This window comes from Oryzias melastigma, linkage group LG1 (genome assembly GCF_002922805.2).
Source record: "Oryzias melastigma strain HK-1 linkage group LG1, ASM292280v2, whole genome shotgun sequence".
NCBI classification, from domain to species: Eukaryota; Metazoa; Chordata; class Actinopteri; order Beloniformes; family Adrianichthyidae; genus Oryzias; species Oryzias melastigma.
The window spans coordinates 15,548,269-15,562,080 of NC_050512.1; positions in this window are offsets into that span (position 1 = coordinate 15,548,269).

Sequence of the window (13,812 nt, forward strand, 5' to 3'; positions counted from 1 at the left end):
GGTCATGCTTTGTAAGGAATGTTGATGAAAAATGGCAGGCCATTATTGCATGGCATATCTCTTCTGTCCTGCCTGCCTCAATGGTAATCGAGCTAAGATTGTACAAAATTACTGTCACAGAAGGAGACTTTTTGCACAACCTGTTTGTCTTGAAAAGCTGGTTTACAAGAACAATGTCAAATATGAACATTTTTGCAAACTTCCTCTTTTGTTCTACAGCCATATCCTCTTTACTGCTTAATGCCACTCTATTAGGTTTTTATGAACTCAAGTTTCTCTGAGAAGGTCATCGGAGTGCTAATGTTTTGCAGGGTGGGGAACAAAGCACAGAGCCTGTAAAAAGAAGCCAAAGTTCCTGAGGGAGGAGACCAAGCAGCTGCAAGCACGGGGTGTGAAGGTTTCAGTTACCTGTTTGTTGCTCGAACACACTGAATCTTCTCCCTGCAACTCTGGACTACCTGGGTGGGCCATATTTGCTCCTTAAGAGACCTTATGGTGGGGAGGAAAGCAAAGACACAAAAACAAAATGATAATAGCACACTCTGATGTGATGGACTTCAACATTTTAGACCTCCACTGACCCATATCTGCTGGGCACAAGTCCTCGGGTCTTGGGTGGATGTCAAGAGGTGTGGTGGCTGTCAGCGGTGGTTGACCCCGCACCAGTTCTCTGATATCTCCTGTCACACATCACTGCTCATAAAGCTCTTCCCTTTCTCTTTTGGCCTCCTCACACTTCATTCTCTTCTCTAAGACTCTAGCCACACGTCACTGACCTCTATGTGTCTGTGTTTGCTTGAATGTGTGTGTTGTGCAAAAACTCTCAGCTTCAACATAAAACTAGGGATTTAGTTTTAGTTTAACATCTACTTTATTGTTTTTTTTTTTTATCGGTTCTTCTTATGATTTATGATTAAGCCAAATAAACTTTTGGTATTACGAGAACGTTAAAAATCACACATAAAGACATATAACATCAAGGAAGTTTGTCCTTTATTTATCAAAGTTAATTAAAGAAGGCCTCATAATAGGAGCTTACTGTTGCTTCAGCGAAACAAACCTCAATTTAAATTTTATAACATGGAGACTGCTTCACTGAAAATTTGAGGTTTTGAAGTTTTTCTAGATGAAAAACTGTTGCCAGCAATCATGGCGAAGAATTGCTTAATTTTTTAAAATTCCCACAACAGGTTATGAACTGATATTTGCTCTGTGCTTCTTTTTTTGTAATTTTAATATTTCCAGGGAAGTCATAACTCTAAACTTGTAAACTGAGTTTATGAGATTTAGGATCATTTAACAGAGCTTAAACAAAAAGAGGGGGGATCGGAGAATCAAAACAAGAGAAGCAAAAATGAGACTGCACATAAACCATGGGAATAACACTGGACAATGACATCCAGACAAGACAAATAAAGCAAGGGGGCTCATGCATTTTCTTTTTTGGTTTAAAGTTTTAAAAGTCAAAGAACAGAAAACGGTTTTGGACAAAGCAATAATGCTTTTCTGGAACTACATATTAGTGCCTTTTTTAATCCTATTTCTGAACCTTACCTTAATGACCCCCTTTTTTATGTTTTTAACATGTTCTTGTGGCAATTTTTTGATGATGGAGGACATGTAAGAATAAAATTAAGCTCAGAATTCTGCATTTCTTTATTAAAATTGTTGTGAATCATCTGCAGAAAAAAAATGCTGTTTGAAAAAGCAAGTAGCTGTAACGTAGAAGGTACAATCGACAGGCCACAAGCTCCTGCTCTGATGCATCCACTCGTAGACAATAGATCCATGTGGGTCTTTGTTTTCCTCATTCCTGGCTCAAAACTGTATGGTGGGATACCTTCAATAGTGGTCAGCATTTTTAATTGCACTAGTAATGTTCAAGTGGCGGTTTGAGGGGCCGTAAGCTAGCGGGAGATCATGTAAACAGATGGGAAGTGGGGCGGGCTTACTCTGCACCAACAGTCCCTCCCACAACTCAGAGGCAAAATTTTGATTAACTATTCCCGCTGTTCAGAAAACCCCACGTTTTTTCTTTTAAGGGCTTAAAAAAAGCCTAATTAAAATAAAAATACCACTGGTAACACTTTTACAATTGATCAAAAGAGTGTGACTTTAAGCTCTTTACACATATGGTCGTGCAGATTTAACCTATATTAATGCTGACATTCTTTTGGAACTTTTCAACACAGGTTACCCCATTACCTCGATTCTGTGGCTTAGAAGTTACAGCTTTACAGCTGCATATTGCCAGTTATCCTTTTTACAACAGTGACTGATGCCACTTTCACTATAGGCTAACTCATTCAAATGTAATTACATGTGAGCTTACAGATTGTAGTTTGCACACTCTTACTTTTTGGATTATTGGCTTTATGGGTCACTTTGGCATCTCACACAGTCTAACCACATTAGGTTTATTGCAGATCAAAACTATTTGTAACATCTAGAAAGTTAACGGTTGCACACAAGTTCAGGTAATAATAAAATATTTAAAATATAGCCTTCTGGAACCTTTTTGTGTGTTTAATGTGCAACTATTTGGCATGCTTATTTCATTTTATTTTTTTAACCATATGTTCATTATTGGCGGCATAGCCTCAAGTTCTGTCCCTTCAAAATGAAAGTCTCCGAAAGCAAGAGAGTAGTTCGTCAATATCTGGAAGCACTTAAATGTTGTTTTAGTTTAACAAACACTTCTGAACGATAGAGCTCTGTGGTTGACCACAAGGAAATAACTATGGTTTCTGATCAGCACACTAATTACTTTTCATGGAGTAAATATGAGCAGAAAATGAATAAAAAAGAAAACATTGTAAGCCACCCTGGTGAACAAGTTCCCTGCCGCATAAATGTGGTTTTCAAATGCTTATAGTCTTAAGTGATGTGTGTGAGCTCTGTTTGTGGGTTATTACATTCCATTGTTCATAATGCTGCTGCAGCAGCTCCATAATCCGGGAATTCCATCACCATTCTGGCCTCTTGTCCTCCTAATGAATGCCTTGTTTGACACTTACACAAATGCAGCCTTTTTTGGTCTTTGCTCTGTATCTGCAGAGATGCAGCTTCTGTGCGTGTCCTGTTCTGTTACTGGCCGGCCCGGGAAGAGTTTGTCACTTCCACACAAACCAGTAACCGACAACTTTGACATCTTGTTTTCATTCAAAGACCTGAACCTTCTGACTCACGGCATTAACAGAAGGTGTTGACAGATTTTTTTTTGGTGAATGACAGACCCTTGGCAAAATTCAGACTGCCCTCCTTTTCCATCATTACAGACAGTCACAGTCATGACATTTCCTGCCAAACTTTTGTTTTTGTTGCTTTTGAGCGTAGTCCAGCTTGGAACATGTGTAGTGCGCCGTGACATCCACTCGTGCATGGGTCAGAATCGTGGGTCAGGTTCATGATTCGCCTCTTGTGCACCTTCCTCTCCCTGCAATGTAATGTAAACAACTTCAAGTGTATTGCACTGTGCTGCTTCCTGCAGCTATGTGTGTGGCATGCAGCGTACGTCAGCTGATGAGGCTTAAATTGAGTCTGTTTGTGCTGTTATAAATATACAGACTGTGAATGGAAGCAGCCAAATTACCAAGGACTGTTTTGATTTTACTCTCACAGTGTGGGGTAGAAAATCCTCCATAAATTGATAATGACATAAAACTGACAATGACATAAAAAATCTTTTTTGGATAAGTTATTGTTTCTTTGACCACAGACACCAGCACTGGATGTGTGTTGCAACATATTTTCCATGCGCCTTGATGATATCAAGAAGGCACAAAAATTTTTCCATGAAAAAGCTGGTGTTATTCAGAAATAAACGAGCTTCAGGCTTCATTGAATTCCTTCCTTGCTTGTTTCCTTTTTACATCTAAAGCATGACATCCTAAGTCAACCAGCCACAGTGGATTTTGGCTCATTTTGGCCTCAGTCATTGTGCACTTAAGTCAGCCAAAATTTTTTTTTCAATAATATGATTATGAGTTTTGTGCTTTAAACAAATGAGCCTTGAAAGTTTTTTTTTCTTTTTCCCAAGTCATATTTTGGACTTTGTATCCGATTTAAAATATGGACCAAAGAAGCTCTATAAACAAGCAACACACTCAGATCTTATCCTACGCACTGTTCTGGCTGGTCCAAATTGTTGTAAAATTATAAATTAGCACTCCTTAGGATTTTAAAGTTTCACATAAGTCAGTCCCTTCAGGATCTCGGGAGAAACTAAGCTAGTGAACCAGAAGCTCTCCAGAGGAAGGATCTATATTCACCTAATGCTATGTACACATAGGCCATTTTATCCGCATTCAAGAATGCACTGAACATGGGTATTTAATCGCACTTCTAGCATAAAGTGTTCACACTGGACTGTCGATACTCTATACCATCGCTCACAGTTGGAAGAGTCTTGGTGCAAATTTTGAGAATCTTGCTCCAGTCTTTTTCTCTCACAGCTCTTTTTTGATATATGAAAGACTTGGTGTCATATAATTCCGGGCAGGCACAAACCGCAATTATTAATTTCTCTTTCATGAACACTTGTTGGCATTTACATGAATTTAAAGGGATGAATTCCATATATCACTACCAAATCCAAGTCCCTGATTGGTCAAACTTCAACTGGTTCAACTTTAATGTGCGTTCAATATCTACCCGTTTTGTACGTAGAGTTAAAGGAAAAAAAAAAAGTAAAAACTTGCTCGAACTAGCACTGCATGAACGTGAGAGTTTTGAATGCGGACAGACACGAATATATGCACATTTTCATTGAATTTTTCATTTGAAATGGTTGCTTGATCGCGTGAAATCTAGTATTCCAAGGGGTGGAAGTGAACTAAAAGGACTAAATGACGTAATATTTGTGTACCACAAGAAAAAAAAACTGAGCTAAACTAAAGAACATCAAAGACGGTACATGTAGAGTAGTAAAGATGTATATCCACATCACTACTGGATAATCAGAGGATTCGCCAGGTTTTTGATTTTTACTTCATGCAACGTTTGAAACTATGTTTTGATTTTTATTATTATTATTTTTTTTTTGGAGAATGTTCTTACTGTATAAGGTTTCATAGTGCATTAGCATCACAGTTTAATTCTTGTTAATACCACCTCTGTTTTGAATTAATTGAGAACATAAATATCTGTGAATTTCTTGTAAAACCACATATTGAGTCCATGGCTTAACCCTTTAACACCGCCGCTATCCCCGCTGAGAGGAGGTAACACATGCTTTCAACCATTATAATTCTTCAACTGTTTTCACAATTAATTTTATTCCCAAAAGTTTCTGTAGCGGAGAAAATTGTCTTTGCGTTGATGTCATTGCATAGACGGTCAAAGAGTTACTGTAGATAAAAGAATGTCAACACTGGAGCTACAGCTCTGGTGTTTAAGGGTTAATGGTCTTAAGATTGAAAATCTGGACAAAACTTATAACCTGTCATTGTCAATAGGCCTTAATGCAGCAAAAGCATTTACACTGAGGAGATGAAAGGAGGAGGATAAGGTGAGCGGAATAGAGAGTGCAGATGGACCACAGCCACAAACTATAGTTGGACTGATGTGGACGTTTTCTCTCCAGGGTCAGATATTTACTCTTAATTAGCTGCAGGAATGCAACGCTTGAGAGCGGAACAGATACGTTACCGTTTTGGCCGGAATTTCCTTTCCTTCCGTGGCATGCGCTGCTTTAACCTGATTAGGTATGGCACTTATCAGAGGAGATGAAAGCACAGGGGAGATCGCTGGTGCATTGCTGGACACCCTGGCTCTGCCCCCACTTCACCCCCTGTTCCAACTGCGACCCTCCTCATGGTCGTTACTGGTTGAACTCTGTGTCATGGAGACAGAAAAGAAACAAAACAAATAATTAAAACCTACTTCAAAGTTTGAGATAAATAACAACTCTAAAATGTAATGCATATCATTCCGGCATAGGGTGAGGTTTGTGGCTGATGAGCTTTGACGACGTTTCTGTGTCACCGGACAGATGGGTGGAATGTCGAGGTTAGTCCACTGGAATACTCCTTCAGTTTGCTAACTCTCTCCAGGCTTCCAAAAGATGAATCCTTCTTCCTGAAGTTTGAGATTGTTTTTGTTCCGGACCACACATCCATCAGATTGTTCCGTTGGAGCTGAACTACATAGGTGTCTGTTACCATTAGTTAATGAATACCCAGTAGGAATCACATTTGGAAGTCAACCATGTTATAATAATGTGCAGCACAAACAAAGTTAATTGGATATGAATTCTGTGTTTGAATGTGCATTTGGCTTGTCCGATGTGAATAGAAGGGTGGGGAGGGGAGTTATAGGCCATATGTAATGTAAGTACCTGGTGGTCTTCCTTTTGATGGGGCACGGAATTCAGGCTTAACATATATTTGTAAAAAACAAAAAAAAAGGAAAGAAAGAAAACCTCAATGCAAACAAAATCAATCACTCTGTCACACAAACCACTGCTTCATAATTACATGCCTTCCTTATCAGTATCCATACTTTGAACCCACTACTTTTAAAGGGTAATGATGGTTCCCTTTATGTTTAATGGTGTTACAATCCTCCATCCCTGGAGGTACATTTCCAAATGGGAATGATGTCAGATTTTACTACTGTTGCCATGGGCCATATGAGAGCTATCACTTGTGAATACAAGACCTACTTCTGCTTGTGGCCAGCGGCACATCTGGGCACCTTCTGTGGTGGGCTTGGTCTTTGGTGGGCTTTACTTGTGTGAGTGTGTGTTGTGTAGAATGCATGTGTGAAGCAAGCAGAAACACTCGATGCACAATATATGGTCACTCACCTTTTAAAGTGAGAGTTTCTTTCTTTATTTAATCAATAATCTCCATTTGGACCCTCCTACTGGTTCCAAGTACCACACATGTTGTATCTGATGTCACAGCGGGCCATAAGCATTATGGGGTGCCTCAGAGCTGATAGCAAGACTAATTATGTGAATAAATATGTAATGTGTGTTACGGTAAATGACAATGAGGTAATACCCCCTAATTTTCATCTACTACCCGACACAGATGTTGTTCCTAGCTCATACTTATACTAAAACTACTCTCCTAAAAACATGAAAGCACACACATGCGCACACACACAGATCAAGAGTCTGTATTTGCTCACAAGTTACTGGAACAGACCACACTTAAGTCTGGAAACAGAAGGACATCCAGCCGCACCGCCTCCAGGTCCCATTGGTTCCACTGATTGACCTGATGAAGACAAAAGAGTCCCAATCACTAAGTCAGTCTGGATCTGACTACAGTATGTGTGTGGGCATGGATGTGCATGTGTATAAATATGCTTGTGTGTATCTCACCACCTGGCCACACACATAGCCTGGAAGAGGCATTATCATTTGCACATTAAACTCTTGTAAATACTCCAGAAGTTCTGGGGCCAAAATCTGCCTTGTCCCTGTCTTCACCTTCCTTCTTCTTCTTTCCTTAATCCCACACAAGAAGAACCACATCAACAGTCTGTAGAGCGCTAATGTCTGCCTGTGAGTGTGCACAAGTAAGTAAAAAAACATCCATTATAGAACAACAAACCTTTGCTTCCATTAGTCCAGCATCACTTTCAGGACTACAGTTTAAGAATTTTGTTTGGATATTTTCCTAATTCTGTCGTTCCTTATTTAGTTTGTGCAATCTAGAAAAAAATATAAAAAAGGTCATCCACAAGAGATAAAGTTCAAGAAAAAACATCAGACAAGACAAATGAGCATGGGAAAATACAAACCAATATTTGGACCTCAGAAATGTATTTTAATTTAACAAAAGTGGATTCAATTGGTGAGCTGCACACTAACACAGTGGTTAGTGCCCTCGCCTCACAGCAAGAAGACTGGGTAGAATCCTGGAGGAGGTACTTTCTGTGTGGAGTGGTATGTTCTCCTTGTGCATGTTTGGGTCTTCTCCGGGTACTTCTCCTTCTTCCCACAGTCCAAAGACATGCTTCAAAGGTTAACTGGTGATTCTAAATCGTCCTTTGGTTTAAATGTGTGTGAGATTATGTGGTCTGTACCCTGCCTTTGTCCAACAGTATCCTGGACATGCAACAACAGCCCCACAGCCTCAAATGGGATTCAGTGCGATCTGAAAATGGATATATAATTTCTTTTCAACAAAAGCTTCATTTAAAAATGGTAAATTTCCTTTTGACTGTTTCCACGGTTGTTAATTTGCTCACTGGTGACACTCTGGACATTAGAGTGTATAAACACAGGCACATCTGATGAAGTTTTGTCAGGTTGCTGCTCTGAAACATCAACTAATCCTTTAATTAATTGGGAAGGAGGAAAGCCTTTAAAATAGCCATCAGAGAAACAACTGCTGCTCCCACTCTGGCAACTTTTGAAAAAAAAAACTCAATTTAAAGCTAGTTGCTAGTTTTCTTGTCACAGATATCCCTTAAAGTTTTCTCCAAGCTTGGACCAACAAGATACTTTAAAAAAGACAAAAAAAATCTTCTCAAAACCTACAGTTTGGAAGGAAGTTTGAACAAATGATCACGATTAATTTATGCAATTTCAGGAGCCATGTTACATTACCTTGCTTCTGTCACAAACGGGCAGACAGCTAGTTCCACTTGCAGCAGGTCTTTTAGTTCAGACAAGAACTAAGCACGGCTAAAAGTCCGCAAAGCTAGATCAGGGTCAGACAGGCAGAGATCAATCACAAGCATTGGATTATCCAAGAAGAGACTAGAGTAGTCAGAGTCCGGGTGAGGGTCAGGGCAGGCAGCAGACAATCAGAGATGAAGCAGGGTCAGAAACAGAAGATCAGGTCCAGATAAAAACACTTGGTAATGCAGGGTGGCACAAACAATACTTCGCAATGTGTGGCGCTCTGCTTAAGTGTCCTGTGGGTGGTTGTCAAATGAGAAACAGCTGAGCAGCATCCAGGAACTGTGGGCTGGGGTTGCTGGGAGATGTAGTGCAGTCAGTAGTCTGGAGATGGCTGCCCCCAGTGACCACAGGGGGAAACAGAGTGCTGATACCCGACAACTTCTTAGAATTGATCACGTAGGAGGGTTTAAACAAAAATATGGTAGGAACTTTACATTATCATTGAGAAATGCACAGCAAGTAAAGGGTCTATGTGCTCTGTTGTTATAATTGGTGGCAGAGATAGTTTATATAAATTTGAACAAATTTGGAAAAAAAAAAAAATTATGTCCCAAGTGACCTACTTTCTGATGAAAATTTTGTAAATGAGGAAAAGCAACATTGGGCTGAACGTTATTAAACTAAAATGTGAATGTATTTGTCATTAGCTCTTGTTTACTTGATTGTTTGTACACATTTCATTTACACTTGATTATCTTGCAAGAAAAACAAGGAAACTGAAAAAATTTCACCTGCACTGCACAGCGCCTGGTATTTATCTGAGTCACACTGGTTGAATGTTTGGCTAAAGATGTCCTGAATCGATTTTCGGATTGTTCAAAATGAACCAATATCAACTATAAATCGGTTCAGCAACCACAAATTATAATATGAATCAAGTCATTGTTAAAATGAATCGTTACTCCCCTAGTTCAAATGCACATACAAAATAATAACCTTGTTTAAAATGTGTCTTTACCTCAGCTTAGACATTGTTGTGTTTTTTAAGCCAGGGAAGCCCTTTTACTTTCAGTTTGAGGTTTGTTTGAAAATAAAAGCATCTAGAGCCATGTCAGTTAATCCAAGTAACTGTGAGTTGACTTGTTACTCAAACAAGTCAAGCCCCATTCCATCTGTTAGAATTGTTTATCTTTCCTATTTTTCCATGTTGGGAAAAGCCAAAGTTTAGTGACATCAAAGCCACCCAAGATGGCACCAACAATCAGTCCTAATCTAATTAGCAGAAATCTCCCTCCGGAAATCACCGTTCTGGTTTACATGACATTTAAGAAACAGGTAACTTAAGTGAGCAGACTGGTCGCAAACTTCAACAAACACAATGTGCTTTTATACAGCTTCCACAAGTTCTGAATCTTTGTACTTTGCATGCCGATCTGGAGTTTTTCCATTACTTACCTTTTAGAATGTGAACACTTGTACACTTCAAAAAAATTAGAGTTCATATTATAATAGACATGTTAACTTGCTATCTATTGCATTGCAAGTAAGTGACTGACTGAATTACAGCCTTCTATGCTGAACATTACCTCTTTCTGCTTTTATGGTATTGCTTTTTCCAAAGCAGTAAAAGTAATCTTCACAGCAGCATCTTTTCTATTCTTTCACATGTTAAGTTAATAAACTCTTTATGTTTCGCTTCTCCATCAAACAAGCAAGCGATGTCAGTGCTGTGAGCTGCTTTCATTCATCAAGCAAACCGACATCAGCTGAATGATAAATCCACCCAGCAGTGTGTGGGTGGCATGGGCTGTGTTCTCTGGGTGGTCATATTTGGGAAATGAAAAGTCCAATAAAGGTGTATAATTTGGAGAGACTTTTCATTCAGCCAGCTCCAGATGCACACAATGCTTGGAGGAAAGCAGTTCTTGTAACACTTGATGGATATTTTACAGGAATTGGCTTTATATTTTCTTTCGCAAGTAAGTATTAAAAAAACGGCAATAAAATTCCCTTTAAAACCTTTTACAAGAAGAGAATTAAGTCTTTTAAAATTTTTTCCAAAAGATTAGCTCTGGGTTGCTTGCGCCCAGGAGGCAGCTGAGCTTGCTCCAGATGAAATTTGTCTGCTTTGTCGTTGAAAGCGCAGTGAAAGATTTTCTTAGGGCTGTCGCCGCTGGATGTAAGCAGCTAACAGATCAGAGACATTTAGAATCGGATGACTGACAGAGGGCAGCAGGGAAGAAAGGCGGGAGCCAATGAGCACCCTGTCTTCTTGACCTCTCGGCACAAGAAGTCCTCTAAGTTCAAACTCCAGTGATTACAAGCTGAGCTGGTATTAAAAGTGGCGTTTCTGCCCCATTCCCACCCCCTCCCCCTCGGCTCGCTCCCCTCATTCACAGCAGGCTCGTGTGAGCTGGGTGTGCAAACGTGATCATGTCTACAACTTCAGCATGAGCTTTCTCTGCATTAACCTCTGTGTGTATGTTTGTGCATGTGAGGGAGGGTCTGCATGTGTGAGGGTTTAGTCGAGTAGGTGGGCAGGGTCATGGGTTGCTTAGTGGGGTTCTGGAGCCAGTGGGCCTTCTTCATTGTTCAGGCTTGAGGAGCCAAAGGGGGAAACGAGTATTGATGCCGAAGGTATTGCCTGCTTACAACAGGGGGTTAACAATAAGTGTGTATGGGTGTGTGTGTGGAAGTATGGACTCTCGTTGCTGAGGGGAGCCACAAAAGGCGGGAAAGGGAGAGTAATTATGGATGATATGGAACCAAACAGAGGAAATTGATTAAAGAAAATGGATGACTAGGAAGTTTGCAGGAATCTTTGTTTCCCCTTTAATTTGAGCTGCACATGTTGGAATAATAGTGTGGAAGCTCTGCCTTTGTCTGTGTGGGGCTGAGGTGATGATGATGGATGGATCTACAGCAGTTGTGCTGTGTGCTTGCAGCCATGTCACCCTCCAAACCTTACAATTTCATAATATCACAAGGCATCACACTTGAAATTTATGTGGCCAACCCCTTCTAATTATTACTAAAACATGGATAGCTTTAAAAACTACTAACCTATGTGTTAGAAGTGTTTGTTCACGTTTTTCAAATGATTCTGTTGTAAGATACTGCCAGATTTCGCCAGCAGTCGCCACTGGGACAATTTTCTTTAGCCATCATTGAAGTTTGTTTGCCACAAGATTTCATTTCCACAAATTCTTAGCATGTTCTGACATCAATCTATGGTGTTTGTTTCTCCCACATTCCTAGAAAGATGTGTGATAGCCCAATAGGTCAAGTGCAGGACTAGGAAATCAGGGTGTGATACCCATGGAGCTCAATGAGGTTAATCCAGGTTGGGTACTTAGGGAAGACACTTCGTGCTACTACTGAAATATGTACCCACAAGGAAGCCCCAAGTTTGAGTGGCCCTGTGCTGTTCCCCAGCCCGGATTAATTGTGTCAGGAAGAGCATCCAGAATAAAAATCTTTGTCAACTGTGTGGATCAGGGGTAGCCTTTTAAGCGGTGGTGACCCCTAAGAGGAAATGCTGAAAGGTGAACAACATACATCTAAGCTACCATATTTTTTTTTTTAACTGTATGTCATTTTAAACACATTCCTTACCCCTATGGCTTCTCCCTACCCCCTAAATGTATTTATTTATTTATCGAATAATGTCTTTGAATTTAGTCCCACTCAATGACGTCATCAATCTTCGCTGGTCAGCCACGTTAGTGCAGAGCTGGTAGCAGTCGGAAATACAAAACATCAGTGTTATAACTTTAAAAAGGTCATGCAAAAAAAAAAAATGCCATTACTTGCATTTAAATGTAAACATCTGAGCTCAAGGTCACGCCCACGTGAAGAAATGCGCTTCTCCTCCACGGGGATACTTGAAGTTCCTTCGCTCTACCCTTAAAAAACTATTTCACACACCCTATTCCCTTCCCTTCAAATGCCCCTTCAATTGGAAGGGTAGAGAAAAGCCAGAGGGGTAGGGGAAGGATTTCGATTCGGCCTAAGTCACAGCAGGAAAACAAGGCGTATTAAAGAAGAAAGAAATCATATATAAGTCGCACTTTAGGGGAAGTCTGAGTCCGGCATAATGCGGCATTCACAAAGAAAATGATGCACACTTCAAATTCGTGTTCGCTGCCCATTTTTCAAACTCAATGTTAGTCTAAAAATGTGTTCATAAACTTGACATTCCTGTCGCATGTGGGTGAAGCTTCCAAAAAATGTTTAACCTCTTCCTCGCTACATGGAACCATTTACTGTATATACCATTTACGGTGCTTGGAAGACATAGATGATGTTGAGACATCCGGTATATTCATTTTGAAGAGCTCTACAAAAGCATCAGTTAGCACGTCTCCATGTCTGGGTTCATGAGATCATTCAGTCTTTTTTTATTTTATTTTTTTAACTGTGATATTTACCACTTACTGCAGGAGCTGCATCTGCATGACGGCGCTTTCAGCGGTACTTCTGTCTCTCTGTAACCCAGTTTGACGACCTGCTGTTGGTCCGAGGAAGGAAAAAATAAAATCAATAATGTCTCGATTCAAATAATAAAAATATCATAAAGTTCAGGAGGAGAACGATCAGATTTTCCTCCATGTTTGTTTTGATGGTGCTTCTTCTTCTGCGTTGCTGAATAAACACACCTACGGTGCTCTCTAGTGGTTGTTAATGGGAATTACCTACTTATGGGCAACCAGTTGTTAGTGGGGAAATGACAAATATATAAACCTTTATGTATATATAAAAAAATCACATTTAAGTCGCTCCTGAGTATAAGTCGCACCGCTGGCCAAAGATGTTAAAATTTGCAACTTATACTCCAGAAAACGATTGTTGTAATTATTTTATATAGGCCATCAGTTTTCATGCAGACTCCTGGTCCTTTTTAGATCTGCTTCCTGTCAATTAAAAGCCAGGACTATTTTTTTAGCCAATTATCTTCATCCACTCCTCTTTCTGAACTTGCTTTGCAAATGAATGTATACAGTTTTTTGCCAGGCGTGAGGAGGAGTAACACTACGAAGGTGGTGGATGTGGTTTATGCATGTGTGTGTGTGTGGGAAGGAGGGGGTAAAGAATTAGAAAACAGGTTGTCAGTGTGGTTGAACAGCAAAATAGTATTTTCTCCCCCTGGCTCAGCCTCCACAGATGTTTCATTCAGGCCCAATGGCAGGGCCACTCTAAAAAGTGCTCCAGTCTGACACAATTCAGCC